Genomic DNA, 18,769 nt, shown 5'->3' on the forward strand with positions numbered 1-18,769 from the left:
ATAAGCATAGGATTCTATTGGTTGAGGATTCAAAGTGTGTGAGGCCTCTTTCATAGGGATGAGTTCTATTTACTGAATAAAGCCCAGAATTAGGGATTAAACAATTTTCAGGATATTAGGGAAATTCAGGTGGAGGTTGTCTCCTAACAGAATAGCAAAAGATCAGGCATCATTCTCTTCCTTCCATTGAAGGAAACAGGCTCACATGATTGACAATTCTGCTTTCTCCAATTCTTGCTGTAAGCTGTGCTTCCTACACTATCTCCAGTGAATTCAACATCTTCTTCCGGCCTTTTTTGTGAACACTGCACACAAATGGTGTACATACATACACTCAGGCACACACATAGCCACATCAAGTAATAAATAAATAAATCTTTTTACAAAGTTGTGTTTAAAAATAACTTTTTGAAAAATTAATGAAACATGCTTAAGAAATAAGTAATAACAGTCATACAAAATTTCTTCCATAAAACAGAAAAGGAAACAATAGTCACTAAATCATCCTGAGTCCACTGTGGCCTAAAGAATAAACTTAGGCCATGATAAGAAAATTATAGCTCAGTATCCTTCATAGAGGTACCATGCCTGATGTCTTCAGCTCGGTTCCCAGGACCCACATAATGGAAATAGAGAGTGAGTTCTAAGTTTTCTGTTGACTTCTGCATGTGTACAATGGCATGCACACACCCACAGACACCCACACTAAAATAAATAAATATTCAAAGTGTAGAACATATTCTTAAACTGTTTTTATTAGCTTTTATAATACAAGAGAATCTATTTTTTTCATTTTTAATTATCATGAAAATGTTACAAAAATCTAATTAGTGGGGAAAATAAACTCAACCATAAATTCTCCACATTGATAACAGCAAACAAAATATTTATCAGGTTGCGATGCTAGGAAATGAAACATTAAATTAAAAGCAGAAGAAAAATCCTACCACTTGGATGTTTATATTCAAAATTATGATAGAATTATCAAGTATATTTTACTGGGAAATGGAAATTATCATTGCTTACCTGTGAATAAATAAAAATGCATCCAAATAATTAAAGAGAATGTTTAGAAGGCTACCAACAATATATTAGCCAATTAAACACTAGGGTCAGACAACTTCTTCTTCTTTATAAGTCTGCCATATACCTACATTTACTTAAACCCTTGTAATCAGAGAGAGAAGATATGAACATGTGGGTATATTATATGACATTACTAACAAAAATCAGAAAAAAGTATGGTCAGTTTTAAATATTGAGGCAAAACCATAAATTATGAGGTAATCTATTATTGTTCTCATTTGCCATCTGTTTGCTGTGAAATACACTATCACCAAAACTGACTTGGGGAGGAAATAGTTTATTTCATCTTACAGGCTGTAGGGTATCATTGAGAGAACTCAGGGCAGGAACTTGAAGCAGGAACCATGGGGGAATGCTGCTTACTTATTAAACCCTGTTTCTGCTCAGCCTACCTTCTTGTACAAGCCAGAACCACCTGCCCAGGGATGGCATCTCCCACAGACACTCTTCTCATTTAACAATCAAAAAATTGTCCCAGTGGCAATTGCCACAGGGCAATCTGATGGAGGCAGTTCCTTAGCTGAGGTTCCTCTTCCCAGGTATGTCAAGCTTACAACCAAATTTAGCCATTATAAGTATCTGTATCAATGTAATAAATATAATAATAACAAGCAAATGTTGTTGAGATAAGAGGCTCTCCATATGCAAAAGATCTAAGTTGAAACTGTACCTTACAGTAGATATATAAATTATACCTTACTATATATATGTATAAATATATGAGCTATAACTTATAAATAGATACATAGTAATATAGTATATATATATATATAAACTGTACTTTACAACAATATATAGAACATATACATTACAATATATATCATATACAGATAAACTGTACCTTACCATATACATACACACACACACACACACACACACACACACACACACACACATCATACATATATGTATTATAAATCGATACCACTCAGGGGTAAAGAAGTTTATCACTGATCTTGACACCTGAATTTCATTCCTGGCTCCCATACAATAGAAGTAGATAACTGGCTCTGGTAAGTCAATTTTTGACATCCACATGCATGCCATAGCTGTACACACACACACATAAACACACACACACACACACACACACACAGACACGCACGCACGCACGCACGCACACACTAAATATAAATAAATAAAGGGCTGGGGAGGTGGGTCAGTGGGTAAATCATTTGTCATTCAAGCATGGAGACCGGAACTCAGATTCCAAGCACCCATAATAGGAAAGTCAGGTGAAGTGGCGGCATGCCTGTAATGTGCTCAAATGAGAAATCTGTCTCAGTGCATAAGGTGGAGAACAATTAAGGCAGACAGTCAAAGTCAACCCTGGGCTTCCACATACATATATATGTGTATCTGTACACACATTGGCTTACACACACACACACAAAATCACACACACACACACACACATTTAAAACCACTGTTAGAAAATAGTTTCTGTTCACATATAAAACTCTTAAAGAGAATATGATTAAACTATCCCATTCTTAATTGTCACCACTATGTACTACCTGTGCAAAAAAAATAAAATTCTCATTGCATTGAATTATTTTTAATATAAAATTACTTTATTGTAATGAGATCACAAAATCATCATGCAGCTAGATTGAATGTTTGCATAGTTCATTTCTCGCATTAAAATAAAGGAGAAGTACTGGGTTCAAATTTTTAGATGTTGAAAATAAAAACATAATTAAATATGACAGGATTAAAAATCATAATCATTTCCAAGTTGGAGATGCCTGGGTAAGAGTGTCTAAGTGCTCTGAGGAGAACCTGGAGCGGTGGTTCAAGCCTGTAATCTAGTCCTCAGTAGGCTGAGGCAGAAGGATATTTCCAGGCCAACCTGGACTACGTGAGTTCTTTAAAGGGCTATATAGTGTGAGACCCTACTTCAAAATGAAAAGAAAACTACTTAGAGCATACAAGGAATAAATCCATTATTAAACCATATTGAAGATCAGTTTTTATCTCCATGGATACCTAGGCACATTGTATTTTCACACTGTTAATAGTGCATTTTAAATTTAGACAATTGCTCTATGTAAATGACAATATTTAAAGAAAAACCTTACTCTGAATAATTTCTCCATTCAGTTCACACTGAGCCCCACTGACATGTGAGTTGGCCAATGCTGTAGCTGTGCAAACCAGGGAACAGATAGATGCCATGTTGAATTGGCTCCTTCAATCATTGAGTGTGGTAACAAGTCATAGCAGCTCTGAAAGTTTCCTGTAGGTAATAATTTCCTGAGTAGAGTTAAAAACTGCTTTATAATACTGACTCCCACAAAATCTCAGTCATAAGGGCTTGGTAGCATTTTATTTTAGCACCTGATTGACAGGCATATTATGCAGCTATTACATTTTTTTGTGCACAGAACGTTCTTGACATTCAACTCCCTCATACTTTCTATTAGAAAAACAATGAAAAGAGTTCACACAAAAACTGTCTTTTTGACTGAATGAAAATGGGAAGAAAGTCCATTTTTTTAAATGATTTTGTGTACCATTGACCCAAAGCTGAACAACCCAAAATTCATTCAGATAACTGTTCATTCATTTGGGCACTTGTGAGCTCATTCATTTATTATGCAGTCATTTCTTAATTTTTAAAAATAATCACCTGGTGTGGTTTGATGCCAAGCATCAGAGGCATAAAAACAAAGATACTATGTGATTGTAAGGAGGACGCACTTTCAGTGGGAAACAATGATAGAATCAAGTGAATTTTGCAAAACAGATACAAAATACCATCCATTTTCTCTTTCTTGCTGATCTTCAGAGAAGCCAAGAGGCTCCCCTTACTCTCCAGAGGCCCTTTCTTTACTCCTCTGATTTGTTTTTCTCCTTGTCCCCCATGGCCTGCTTTCTGGCTTTATTTAAAGCTCAGCTATGCACATGCTTGGAGCATTTTGCTCTGACTGTCTCTTGTAAACTAGAAGCAGTTACTGCCCGTTTCCCTTAGGTGATTCTTTTACATTTCTTCAGCTATGCTCAGTATTACTTCATGCCATATTAGGTAGTTTACATTTTATTTTATAAAAATTTATTCCTCACTGAAATACAAGCCCTACCTGGATGGAGGTTTTGCATTTTCAGTATCACAGGAACAGTAACTAAAATAGCATTGTCTTGTACAGAGGAAAGGCCATGAATGATCGCTGGACGATGAATGCAACAGCTAGGACTGACTTTGTGTGGCTGTGGACATGTACAGAGCTGTACAGGAAGCACTTGCCCTGGTCAAGAGCAAAGTACAGAAAGCTGCTGACTGTTGTCTTTGACCTCATCTTCGATTTCCTCAAGGGGAGGGTTGGAGAGGGCGCTTTACCAGCACAAAGCAATTGGGCCAGCAGAAAGGACAGCTTGTGCCCACAGTCCTTCTGTGATGGGGAAGTGGCCTGTTTCCCCCACCGTCTTCCCAGGAAGGGTGACAGCCCTGAAACAGGGAAAGACTTGATAAGCAAGTGGTTTGCCAACTAATTTTTCCTCTGCAGGGGCTTAGTTGATTTTGGTCTGGAGCTAACAAAGGAGCCCCTATCGGGAAGATCTCACTCTGGTTATCTTAGCAGAGCATGCACTCCCACGACACCATCAATCTTCTCTCTGATGGCCACAGCCAAATCCTGTCCTCCAATAACATGTCAGGCTTACTTCTGAGTATAGACCGTTCACCTTAGTCAAATTGTCCATCGCCGAGGAGGAAATGGCTGCTTGGAGTCCATGAAAGAGAGGCAAGGTACCCCTGCCAACACTTCAGCTAGCTGCTTGCAAATCTGTCACCGTTATTGTGCCCCAGCTTTTCCTGGAACACTTGGGATATGAGCATAGCCACAGTTGAAAACTGCTAAGGAGTGTCAGTTAACACTGACTGCTCTGATAGGTGATAATAAAGCAGGGGGAAAGGCTGGGACTATATTTATACAGTTGTTCACGGTCAAACATTGGATTGCTGTTTCTAGTTATGAAATCAGGTAAAGCCTGCCTGTGTTTTCTACTAACTACAAATGTAAGAGCCCAGGTGTGGTGCCGGATGGGCAGTTCATCGAACTAGCTCTTTCTGTGACTCAGTGTGAGCCAGACTGATCTGTGAAACTGACTTCTGAACCCTCAGTACCCCCCACCTCCCATGCTTTATTTGTCCTGGGTATATGATCACCTTGTTAAGATAAGCCTTGGATGGCTTCATGGATCTATTTTTGAGAGGGGCTAATTGCCAGTCTGTATGGGGGAATCAATGACCCTCTAGCCATTCCTTTTCTCCCTGTGTCTGCCCTTCCAGAGGCAAAACTTACAAGAAGTATTGTTCTCATTCTAACCTCCTTTCCACTGCTTGGGTTCTGTTTCCAGCACCCACACCAGGCTGCTCACAGCTGCCTGTAACTCCAGCTACAGGGGGCCAGGGGATCTGACACCTTCTTCTGGCCCCTGCAGGGGAGTTAGAGAGGTGGCAGTCCTCCTCTACACAGGGCTTGCACTCAGTTCTCTGTGACCTCTCAGTCACCAGCCCTAGCAAAGGCGACTCTCTCCCCAACCTGTTGCATTTTCGCTGTGTAGGATACCATTTCCTTTTTAACAGAGCGACTGCTAAGGGCTGTAATGTTGATGTCCAGGCTTTGCTGAGGTAACTGACAAGAGTCAATGGTATTTAAGGTGTCCCATTCATTGTTTTGCTATGTTGTACTCCGAAGTGATTTAAGAATAAGTTAATTAACACCTCGCTCTCTCTCTGTGTGTGTGTGTGTGTGCATGTGTGTGTATGTTTTGAAAACATTTAAGGTATATTATCTTAGCAAATTTCCAGTATGCAGTATATCATTTCTAATATTCTTTTTAATTTAAATTTTTTACTTTATGCATTTGTGTGTGTGCTTGAGTGAGGTTATGAGTGCCACATGTGTGCAGGATCCTGCGGAGGCCTGAAGAGGGCAACAGATCCCCTTGAACTGGAGTTAAAGACAGTTATGAGCCACTATGTGGGTGCTGGGCCTGACCCTAGATCTTGACAGGAGCAGCAAGTGCTCTTAACCACTGGGCCATCTCTTCAGCTCCCCCATGACTAACAGTACTAATCATGCTGTATAATTAGTCTTCAGTACTTAATCAGATTGTGACAGGTATTTTGAACTCTTTGACCAAAATTACTTCATTTCTTCCAATACCCAGCCCTTCCTTCTTCCATGTGTTTCTATGGGTTAAACTTCTTCCGAGTCCAGAGAAAAGTGAGATCATGAGGCACTTCACTCTCTGTCTCTGGCTTCCCTGTGTCACTGAGTTTTGACATATTGCAGCCATATTGCAACTGCTTTCAACATAAACAGCCTCACTTTTCAATTTTCTCTACCTGCCTTCCTTCCAGATAGGGCATCAGCACTGAGCTTTTTTCTTGTTGCTGTTTTGTTTTTTAAATCACCATCACTCAAGAAATGGGTAACAGAAGGTTTTTATTTTGAAGATTTGATGACAAGGTGGTTTTTGGCCATGTGCCAGAGGTATGATGCAAGTTGGGAGCTTGCCAGTGATTCTAATGTCCCTGGATCTGTTCAGCAGTGTAACTACCAGGGAATCAAAACATTAGCCATAGATAGGTAAATAACCCATGGAGCTGCTCCCCATGGACACTTGCAGCCTTCTTTCAAACAGCTATTGTCTAGGATGGAGGCCAGTGCTGGGTTACAATACCTTGTCCCAGCAGCCTGCCACAGTGAGTTCTGTGAATACCACATAGCTTATTTTTAAGTTGGTCCATTTTAAATATCATTTCTAAGTTTGTAGGAAGTTTCTCAAGCTCTTTTTTACGTTTTTCATTAGATTTTGGAGATGAAAGCATAATTTCTTGCTCTGGTATGCATATAGAAGTGTCTAGCATACCTTCCACCTGCCTCTGACCTGAAGATTAGTTGGTATATCTGTTCTGATTCAAGAATTTTAACAAGCAGTGGAGACATGGCTCAGCAGTTAAGAACCCATATGTTCTTGTATAAGACTTGAGTTCTATTCCCAGCATCCACACTGGGCAGCTCACAGCTGCCTATAATTCTAACTCAGGGTACCTGGCACCTTCTTTGGGCCTCCAGAGGTAACTACAGTTGCACACATGAAAATACACACACACACACACACACACACACACACACACACACACACACACACAGAGAGAGAGAGAGAGAGAGAGAGAGAGAGAGAGAGAGAGAGAGAGAGATACACACATACATACACACATAATTAAAAACAAAATAAATCATTTTAGAAAAGGATGTGACATAGCTAGTGATAAAAGGTACCATCAATTCTCTCCAGGGTTTGGGTTCAAGGACACTCCATAGAGGCCATGGTAGAATCAGTGTTGACTCTGAAGACACAGGTTTATAGCAAAAATAATTTGCTGAACAATATAAATGATAAATGCTGTTTTCTAGCTGGGTGGTGGTGGTGAAAACCTTTAATCCCAGCACTCAGAAGGCAGAGGCAGGTGGATCTTTGTGAGTTCAAGGCTAGTCTAAGTATCAACAGAGCAAATTCCAGGACAACCAGGGCTACTCAGAGAAATATTGACTTGAAAAGCGAAACAAAACAAAACAGAAATGAGAAAAGGCTGTTTTCTAGATTCTTTGGATTCATTACCATCAAGTACTAAGTAAAACTTCCATCAGATGGCTGTTGACATAGCTTAGTCTATGGCTTGCTGTCTAAACCCAAGACCCAACTCCAGACTCCAATCAGCACCCACAGAAAATACAGATTTATAATCCCAGTGCTGGGGAGCCAGAGATAAGAGGATCCCTGGGTTCCATGGTCTAGACTAACTGGTAATTCCAGTCCCAAGAGGGGACCCTACCTCAAAAAAAGGTTAACAGCTCTTGAGGAATAGCACCTTATGGTAATATTTTATTTGTGCTGAAATGTGATTTTATTTGTATGTTTAGGCAGAGTCTCTGTGTGGTCAAGGACACAGCCAAGCAGTGACCTGAACCTTTAATCCTAGTGCCAACCAGAGACCTGGAGGTCTGTATAGACAGGCAGTGACGAGGAAATCATGTGGTTGGGTTTAGAGCCAAGGAGAAGGTAGAACAGAAAGGCAATAAAAAGACAAGTCACACAGGAGAAGGTCTCTCTCTCTCTCTTAGGGGAAGGATGGCAGCGAGTGGTAAGTTAAAGGCTATTCACTAATGCTCTGATCTCTTGGACTTTTAACTCTTTATTTGGCTCTGTGTTTCTTATTTACTAAGACCATTTAGAATTTCATCTACAGCACCTAACATTGACTTTGGGCTTCTACATACGCATGCACAATGTATACCACATCTGCACACATATGATCACACATACACATGTACACACATTCACATAAAAGTCCCATTAGACACAGAATCTAAACTCACACTTAGTAAGCAGTACAGAAGAGGAGGGGGAAGACAGACACAGAGATTTGGTGTCACCGTTCATGAGAGCTCTAGTTGGTTGTGTATGTGGGGCACAAGGCTCAGGGTCAGCCCACCCCGTCTTCCATGTTCTGTGACACCCAGAGAGAATGACTCACTGATCTGTAGGGAAGTGGGTCCACCCATATGCTAATGTAATCAGAAAACAAATGAGCAATGAGTGAGAGGGCATGGTAGACACTGATGCTTAATGAGCTCTGTTGCTTGGCTGTGCATTCCCAGCTTCCAAGGCCTGCTAAAGAAAGAAGTCTGCACTCTGGTGCAAGATCATTTCTGGAGATGAGCTTTAATGAAGTTAAAAGTGTATGGAGAAGCACTACAGGAAACTAATGAAAGCAGAAATGAAAAATGGAAAAAATAACAAATATTTATTAGGTGTCCCTAACAGAAAACCCCCAAGTGTGAGGATAATTGTCTTCACTGAGAAGAAGCATTACCCAACACTGATGTATTTTTTTCTTGAATGTAGGAGATGGGCACTTTAGCCACAGAGCATTTTAAAGATTATCCCAAATACACTCTGTGTTTTTACAGGTGTAGACTTGTCAAGATCTTTCTTTTGCCAGGTGGTGGTGGTGGTGGCGGTGGCGGCGGTGGCAGCAGTGCACGCCTTTAATCCCAGCACTCGGGAGGCAGAGCCAGGTGGATCTCTGTGAGTTCGAGGCCAGCCTGGTCTACAGAGTGAGTTCCAGGAAAAGCACACAAAGCTACACAGAGAAACCCTGTCTCAAAAAAAATCTCTCTTATCTCTCTTCTCTCTCTCTTCTCTCTCTCTCTCTCTCTCTCTCTCTCTCTCTCTCTCTCTCTCTCTCTCTCTCTCCCCTCCCCCCTCCTTCTCCTCTCTTTCCAGTGATTTAAACTTCTGGGGAAAGGAATGTCATAACTTATAAGAAAATTAGGTTCTGAGAAAGGAAAGCTGAGACAAAATGACCTTTCAGGTAAGTTTTGTCAGGAGAGCTATGGCATCATGGCCATGGGCAGCCATGAAGAGACCCTCAAGACAACCATCATGGATAGCATCTTGATACTCCTGAAGGGGAAAAGCCTTCAGTTTCTCTCAGTTCTCAGAACATTAGGAGGATGATAGCATCATATCATGGACAGGATAATGGGGTCTGCAAAGGAAAGAGAGCCTTGCATTCTGGTATATCAGGGAGCTTGTAGCATCATCCTGTAGACAACATGATGGATCCTTAAGGTGGGATGGCCTTCAGTGGTTCTTCAGTTCCCAAGAATGAAGGGAAGGTTTCTTTCTAGTACAGATTTTTGGTGTGTGCTATTGGAGGGGTTCCACATCATGTGGCCCAGCCTATGTGACCTGACTTAAGACAGAGACAGGAACTGGATAAAGATTGTAATTTAAGGTTTTCTTGGGTCTGGGCAGAAGGTTTGTTCCAAGGGAGGGAAAAGACTTGCCAAGTCACAGCACATACTAGTTATCAGTGCCCTGGAGAGAGCTGCAGGAGGGTGTGGCCTCATTTCCTGGAGAAAGAGGCCACCAGAGGTTCTGTGATCTAATGGGGGGGGGGGGGTGTTCCTCTGTAGCCTTAAGTTATGCTGCTGTGTTGTTGCCTTTGGATTCCCTTCCCATGCCCCCATTCCTCCATGTCTTCCAGGGTCAACTTTGGTTTGAGGTGCACAGAGAAGCACTGATATTTTGGGCTGACACAGACAGGATCCCTAAGAGCCAAGCCTCTTACAGGGGTGGATTTGTTTCTGAATGGCAAAAGAAACTTCAGGATAGTGCTGAAGGGAAGCCCACAGGCTGGTTATTGTGGGAATGTCAATGCATACAACTTTAGCGTAGCTTCGGAAAATGCTGAGCCACTGCTTTGCTGTGGTCAGGACAAAGATACAAAGAAGAAAAGGATTGAGAAGGTCCAAATGTCCAAGCAGCATAAGTCCTGGGAGACTGGAGCCAGGTCACCATGTGTTGCCAGGAGGGATGGAATGGAGGACCATGTTAGAGGTATTGACTCTAGAGATAAGGACTGAGAGATTTGAATATTAGATTTAGTGACATTAAGATTGCCCAAATTCCAATGTGAATCTCTACAGCTTCACAATAGCTATGCTAACTGTGAAATGTATATACAATGGGTCTGGTTAATTTCACTGCAAGATGCTTTTTATTTGTGAGATCTTTGTAACAAAGTTTTAATAAAATCAATGAAAGATGTCTGCAAAATAATAACAAAACCCCTGACTAATGTATGTATATGACACTGAAGAGAGATGAATTGGAAATAATTATTATAATTCAATAAACATTTGTGATAAGAAGGGGGAGTGGTTAAACGGAGGAGTTTGACAGGAATCTATGTGTAATGATTATCTAATGATTCTATTATTAATAAAAACTTGGGATTCAGATAGTAGGGTATGAACCTGGTAGATCCAAAAGTGACAGCGAAAAGCCAAGATGGCCTTCCTTTCTGTTTTTCTAAGATCCAAAAGGGCCCTTGAAACTCCTAAGCCTCACCTCCTTCCTCCCTGTTTCCCTCTTTCCCCATCTAAATTTGCCAAAACTCTGTGGTTTATTCTGGCTAGCTGAGCATAGGCTCTGTCCTCTGAATCAAGGTTCAGTTTATTGACAGTTTCAGGGGACAGAGTGAAGAAATCTCAAACAATATTCCTACCCTTTTGTCTAAATAAAAAAGGAAGGTTTTAACTTTAACATGGTAAAATTGTGTACAATAAGAATAACTATTAGGTATTGTCTAAATAAAAAGGAAAGGTATTAACTTTAACAAAGTAAAACTATATACAATAAGAACAATTTTCAAGTAAGAATTACATTTACAATGTCCAGTCCATTTGTATTTGGCAAACTCTGAGAAAATACTTCATTAATTTATTTTCTTTCACAACTATGGAAAACTGTAACTATAACTATCTAGTCTTCAACCACAACAGAGACTCAAGTAGGATATAATATTACCTAAGTAAAGAGGAAGTGCAGAGCAAACAATCTCCAGAACTATAGAAGTGACAGAGACATATGGCTGCCTGGACAGTTACCCCAAGATTTCTCTGTAACATTGGGTCATCCATCTTCAGCCTACAGGTCTAGAATATCTGACAGACTTTTTTGTGAAGCAGGAATTTTTTTTCATTTTATTTAAATAAGATTTTTTCTGCTGATGATGGCAGTGAACACAGAGCTGTGTATGAGGGTAACCTAATGCAATAAATGCATGGCTGTCTGGGATGAACATTTATGTATTAAAGAACAAAATGGGGATCACACTCATAAATACAGAACAAGTAAACACTACTGCTGATCCAGCTGCTGTTCTGCCCAAGGGTGATGGGGACCAACTGCAAGCTACTCTCTGCCACTTTATCTGGCTCCAATCACCCAAGAAAGTATGTGACTCCTCTTCCTCAGCTCTTAAGTGGTCATGTATGCAGCATGTAATACACCTTAAGGCTTGTTACCCTAAAGCCATTAGCTGAATGAATCAAATTCTCACAGTATTTCCCCTTTTTTGTTTAAAGGAGAAGGTTCTAATCCAAATACAAAACTATATACAATAGGAACAATCATCAAATATTGTTCAGAAAGAAAGGAAACTACAACCTACAAGAACAACATTAAGCAAGAAATACATTCTAAATGTCCAGATCAAGATAATTGGCAAATTACAAAGATTACTCCAATAGTTGTCCTATCCAAAAGAGTCTAATTCTTGTACCTAATATGTCCTTAACTAAGATTCAAGAGGACTGTAACTATAATTATCTAGTCTTCAACCCCATCAAAGACTGAGAAGGAAAATAATATTACCTGAGTAAGCAGGAAGTGCAAACAAACAATTTCAGAAAAATGCAAGAAATGACAGAAACAGCTGGCTGCCTGGACAGTCACTAATGTTTCTTTGCAACACTGGGGCATCAAACTTTGGCTACAGGCCTATAATATCTGACAGGCTATTTTCAGTAGCAGGAAAATTTGAGAGACTGTACTACCCTGTCTTGGCAAGATTCAGCAGTCTCTTTTCCTTATGTCTTGCTCGTCCAGATTGGACAGTGTGCCTACTGTCAGCAGTTGAGGCAAGGGCAGTTCTTTGCCCAATAGACCAGTTTTACTAAGAAGAAGACAAGTTCCATATGGAGTGTCTCCAGCACCCATCATCCTTTTAGGACCAGATTGGTGCTTCCAGGAGCAGTCATGTCTCACAAGAACAGAATTCTAAGTTATTAAAACATTTAAATGCCATGTTCTCTAGGGCCTTGAAGTGTTTGAAGGTTACCTATTCTTGTGGAATGTATCTCTGTGCATCTAGGAAATCTAACTAATAGGACTATAAGTTTGACAAACATGGGTATTAACCATAATTCTTATCAACCTATATAGCTTAAAGACTAAAGCTTCACATTATAAAACAAACAATCTTTAAAAAGATGTTCAGCATAAGGAAAATGACCTCAAAATTGTGACAATATACAAAAATATCTTAATCAGAAGTAGAAATGGATAGTGCAATATGACAAAAATATACTTACTTTGCATCAAGATACAAAATATTCTAAACAGAAGTAGAAATATATACAGTATGACAAATACAATTTTGAATTTATATAAAAATTATCTTAAACAGAAATAGAAAAATAATTTTACATTTGTATCAATATACAGGAATCCATACCAATGCACATTATCTAAAACTGGTAGTTGCTTGCTGGGCAGTGGTGGCTCATGCCTTTAATCCCAGCACTCGGGAGGCAGAGTCAGGTGGATCTCTATGAGTTTGAGGCCAGCCTGGTCAAGCTACACAGAGAAACCCTGTCTCGAAAAACAAAACAAAACAACAACAACAAAAAAACCCTGGTAGTTGCTATTTTAGTTTGCAAGTAGATATAATAATTTACCTTATCTTATCCCCTTTATTCTATTCCAAGTTAATTTCCTGAGTCTAATTGTTTTATTCCATCCCCAATCCTATAATAATTTATAACCAACCCCTTACAGATGACAATTATCCATAGCCCCGAGAAAAACAAAAACCTGTTGGGAGAGGGGGCATCATTTTCTTAGAATTGCTTCCTGCTGTATAAGGGAGGACAGTATCTCTGTGGGATCCTGTGAAAACCTAAGACAATGGTTAAGTCTCATGACTTAAATGTGTGGCTTTAGCATTTGTAGCCAGTCTCAGAGTAACAGGTAAGGGTTATCTGAAGTTCTGGCTGGAGTGGTGTAAGAAGGTGGACCATCTCAGCTAGCCACCTTGAAATTGTTCTGAGCAGTTTGTAGTTCAAAATGAATCTTTGAGTGGTGTTTATGGGATTAATGGCATTATTATGGACCAGGTAGAATCATTGTTGTGGGGCCCCATCATCTGGATACTTCAGAGATCATTGTTAGGAAAACGTATTGTTCACTGCGGAAAACCTAAACATTATTAATATCAAAATGGAAAATTTAAATTTTAACATAGTAATACATCTAAAGAATGGTTCTAAAGAGTTAAAAATAAAGGAAGGGAAAGAGATTGTGACATTAGTCCATAGATTTTGCTTTTCTTCTGTCCTACACCAGGTGGCTCTTCTATTATGAGACAGAGACTCTGACTTTTTTCTTTTAACAGTAACCAGCTATGTTGGTGGTGTTTGACTGATGGGGGTGCAGGGCATGACTAGTTGTCACTGTTCAGCATGACTCGGCAGAGGAGGCAAGTAGTCCCTCGGCAGCTTGTGGTGGTGGCAGCAGCATTAATAGCCCAAGGCCTGAGCAGGTCTCAAGGAAGCTAAGCAGGCCTGGGTTGGAAGCATGGGGAGGGGGTCCATGGAAGGCACTTGTGGTTGGACGTGAGGGCATGGGCGTGTGGTAGGCAGCTAACACCAGCAGCATTTGGGGTTAGGGGCAGGCAGCAGGAGAAGCCTGCTATAGAAAGATTGCAATGGAAAAACCCCAGATGCAGAAAAACAGGCACAGAGGGCCTGCAGGAAGAGGGACAAAGCAGGTGGCAGTGGTGGCTGCAGCAATGGCCGCAATGAAGTGCAGGTTCACTGCCTTTGCATGGTTTAACAGTGTCCCACATTGGGTGCCAGATGTAATAATTATCTAAAGTATTCTATTATTAATAAAAACTTGGGAGTCAGATAGTAAGGTATGAACTTAGTAGATCCAAAAAGTGAAAGAACAAAGCCAAGCTGACACCCCTCTCTGCTTTTCAAAGATTCAAAAGGACCCAGAAAACTCCTAAGCCCCACCTATTTCCTCCCTGTATCCCCCTCTTCCCATCTGAGTTAGCCAAAAAAACTCTATGGTTTATTCTAGTCAGCTGAGCATGGACTCTGTGGATTAAGGTTCAGTTTATTGACAGTTTTGGGAGATAGAGTGAACAAATCTACTGCAACAGGTATGTTTAAGATAGGCTTTTAGAGGAGAAGAAATGCTAGCATATTCAGGAGCTAATAAGGATAACCTCTTTAAAGGGGAAACTGGTAATATCAGACAGGAAAGAAAGCTGATGCATGATGTCCATGTGGGATCAAAAAAAAAAAAAAGATGGGAGATGGTGTGGAGGAGTGATGTGGGTATTTGGTCTACTGCACCATCAGCAGAGGCAGTGTTTTTCATGTAGATATTAAATATTGGCAGATATGCAGATGATTTATAGGAGTCATGAGATATCTTTTCTGTGAATTAGGCAGCAAAATTTTGAAGTAAGGATTAAAAATGAATGAGATGTTGGGAGAGAGAGGAGGAATTAATACATGGTCCCTTTAGAATGTTATGAGTTAAATCCACCAGAGAACACACAAACACACTTAAAGCTGAAAAGAAACTTTTTATTGCTGGCTGGTGGCTTCTTGGGGGAACTTGCCCAAATTGTGCAGCCCTAATCCTCACAAAAACCACATCCAGGATGACATACTCTGTTAGTAAGCACAGTTTGAAAAAGGCAGAACTACAGAAGCCAAAAAGCAAGGTTAGTCCACTCAGGGACTTTCCTGGATCCTGGAACTATGGACCAGGTCTTTGATGAATTAGGTCTTTCTTCCTGCTTTGGCAGGTATTGGGGTCTACATGCTGGGTTTTGAGGTCAGAATGGTGGCTCCAACAAAGTGTCAGTTGTGCTAAGGTCTGAGGGCTGTTATAGACAGTAGAAAATAAAAATCTAGAGAAAGAGTGATGGTTCATTTTGATTGTCAAATTGATAAGATCTGGAATCATCTAGGAGATACACCTCTGGGTAGGCTGGTGAGGATGTTTCCAGAGAGGAAGATTCACCTCACAGTGGGTGGTGCTTTCTAACAAGCAGCCCATATATGGAATGGTCTAAGGAAAAGCATGTTACTTGCTCTCCTTTGCCTCTTCCTGAGTGGCTGCATCTGTTGCTGCGGTTGCTATTTCCACTAGACTTTTAGACACTAGGCTTCAGCTTTCCAGTGTGGATTGACCACCAGTGATTCTCCAGGAATATACTAGACTAAATTAGAACTACAGAGGCAACTTGCCTCATAAACTCAGCAGCTAATGGGCTCTCAAGCTCTTGATGTGCATTCATCCATGGTTGGGCTAGCTACCCCTATCAAATGCATCTCCTTTTATGATATTTTACATTCTATCCATTCTTGTTCTCTAGAGAACCTAGTCTAACAAACATTTGTTATTGCTTTGCTGTAGTGAGGGCCTCCTTCAGACAGAGATGGTGCCTAATATAGAGGACCAATCAGCAGAGAGCACAGAGTGGGATTGACAAGACTTACTGTTGAGTCTGGCTTTGTTTTTAATTGTATATTCCATTTTAATCAGTTCTGCATTCCTGTTCAAAACTCAAAAGTATATAAAAATGTTGTATTACTTCACTCTCACTTCTTTCTAATCCTATCTGCCATGTTTTTACTCTCAAAAGAGTCTGTGAATGTAGATACCATCCTGTGTGTGTCAAAGACCCATGATTCTTCCTTCTTGGCCAATTTCTCCTCCTCCTCATTTATTTTGTGTGTTTGCATATTTGCATGTGCATGGGTACACATGTACATGCCAAAGTGCATGCATGTGAAGGTCAACCTCAAGTGGTATTCCTCAAGAGCTATCCACATTATTTTTTGAGACAAAGTCTCTCCTGGGACCTTGAGTTAGCCAATATGGCTAGCCTGGCTGGCCAGTCAGAGAGCTCCAGGGATCATCAAGTCTCCAATCCCCCATTTCTGGGCTTACAAGCATGTGCTACCATGTTTGGTTTTTTATGTGAGTACAGGGATATCCTGAGGAACTCAGCGTGGTTCTGTTCCTCTGAATGACATTTCCACAGATTGAAAGTGAGGTTAGTTTAGTCCAGGAGGCCAAGAAAGAGTAGTGTAATGCTATTCCTGAGACGTTAGGTGAAGTCTACATCAGTCCCCTATATCAAATGGTAGAAAATACCATTAGATGTATTGATAGTTGCCTACTAGGTGACAGAAGTATCTTTCATTGCTTTAAATGTACTACATTTGGAAGGACAAATGCCATGACCTCATTAAGTTTACTAATATTCAGTCATTGTCCAAGGTGGTTTGTTATGGATCAAACAGATAATTTAATCAAGAATGTAACAGTATTCACCTTTTTACTCTCTGAAAGGGACAATAACCTCTGGCCTCCCTTAACCTAGGTGAGATGTCCTGTTTCTATTGAGGAAGTTGGGGTTTCAAATGCTTTCATGATATTTAATACCACAAAACACTTATTCTCCTGGTTAAAAGAGTTAGAGAAATCAGCTAGCTGCCAATCACTGTGAAATAAATTTCAGTTCTTTGGACCTGCTAGATTCAGTGGGAAACAGATTTAATCAGAGACTGTATTGTCTGATATCCATAAGCTTCTACCTTACCTAAGACCCATGGGGGCTTTTGAGTCTTTCTCAATTTCAGACCCTGCATTAGTCTTCATGTATTCCCCCTAGGCATTCCACCTAGCTTGCATTTATTTTTTTATTTATTTATTTGTTTGTTTGTTTGTTTTCCAGCGAGTCTTACTGAGGGAAGGTTTAGGCAGCTCCCTGATGCTCCCGTGTGACACCATCGAGGCGGCAATTCTCCCTTCACCAGGGATCTCTGAGTGATGTGATTTACATTTGTAAACTCAAGAGCAACAAAAATGTGTGGGCTTCCTAGATGTCGACATGAAACAAGACTGTGCACACCAGACTAAGAGTTTTGCTGTCCGGTTACAGAGGAAGCAAGGAGTTACATAGTTCACTTCTAGGGAAAGAGTGGGAAGTCTCTGTCACAGACCCAGGTGAGTCAGCAGACTCAGAGCGCTCCTGGACTACCACATCACAAGAGACACCTAGCTCGGCCTCTTTTTTATGTGTCTCCAGGGTTTTAAACTCAAATCTTCAAGATTGTTTAGCAAGGACTTTACAAAGTGAACATTTCCTCAGTTTCCCACAGTCTTTCACACCACCAAGACATTCAGAGAAACTGTGGCTCCATAACCTTGTCACATGAAATCTTTCTCTCTGATCTCATGGAATCAAATCCTAGAATTCATGTTCCCTTTTCTCTCAGTTGCTCAGAAAGAGTCACCCTAGAGAGTTTCTCCAGAAGTTTGGAACTTTCTTCTCCAATGCACCCCTGGGCACTTTACATCTCACAGTTAACTCATTATTATTGTGATAATTATTTTATAAGTGAAAAAATTTCATGTTAAGTACAACATGGTGACCTGGATTGGTAGATGGGCTTAGCACCCAGGCAATTTGATTTCTAAGACATATCAGAGGGATTGTTTCTCCTGGAAACAGAAGGGAAGAGAATACAAAAATACTTTTCCATGCTTTGAAACAAACTAAGGAGAGAGTATGAACTCTCAAAACTATTTTGAAATGAACAGATATGAGAGCAAATAGAAGTGGTATTTAAGGAGCTAAAAGGAGAAGTGAACCACTCAGTAAAGGGCTGCAAGGGAAGATAAAGCCATTTCAAAGAAGCAGCTCCAAATGCAGAGAGGAAATAGACATTAAAGTGCTACAACTGTCTGGCCATGGGCAGAATAAGTTAGAGAAATGTGAAAAATAAAATGAAAAGTTCCAAACAGATGAAAATAAACAAGAAAGGCAAGCACTGGGGGAGGAACATTTGCACAATGCACCTCAAGAAGCCACTAGACAAACTGGAAAGAAACACTACTTAAAATAAGGTTTCTGAAAGACTAGTGGGGTAGAGAAGAAAGGGGAGGAAAAGAAAGCATATTTCTGGAGACTAGCTTTAGATGGACAGTCAAAGTCGCAGGC

This window comes from Peromyscus maniculatus, chromosome 7, assembly GCF_049852395.1.
Source record: "Peromyscus maniculatus bairdii isolate BWxNUB_F1_BW_parent chromosome 7, HU_Pman_BW_mat_3.1, whole genome shotgun sequence".
In the NCBI taxonomy this organism is placed as follows: Eukaryota; Metazoa; Chordata; class Mammalia; order Rodentia; family Cricetidae; genus Peromyscus; species Peromyscus maniculatus.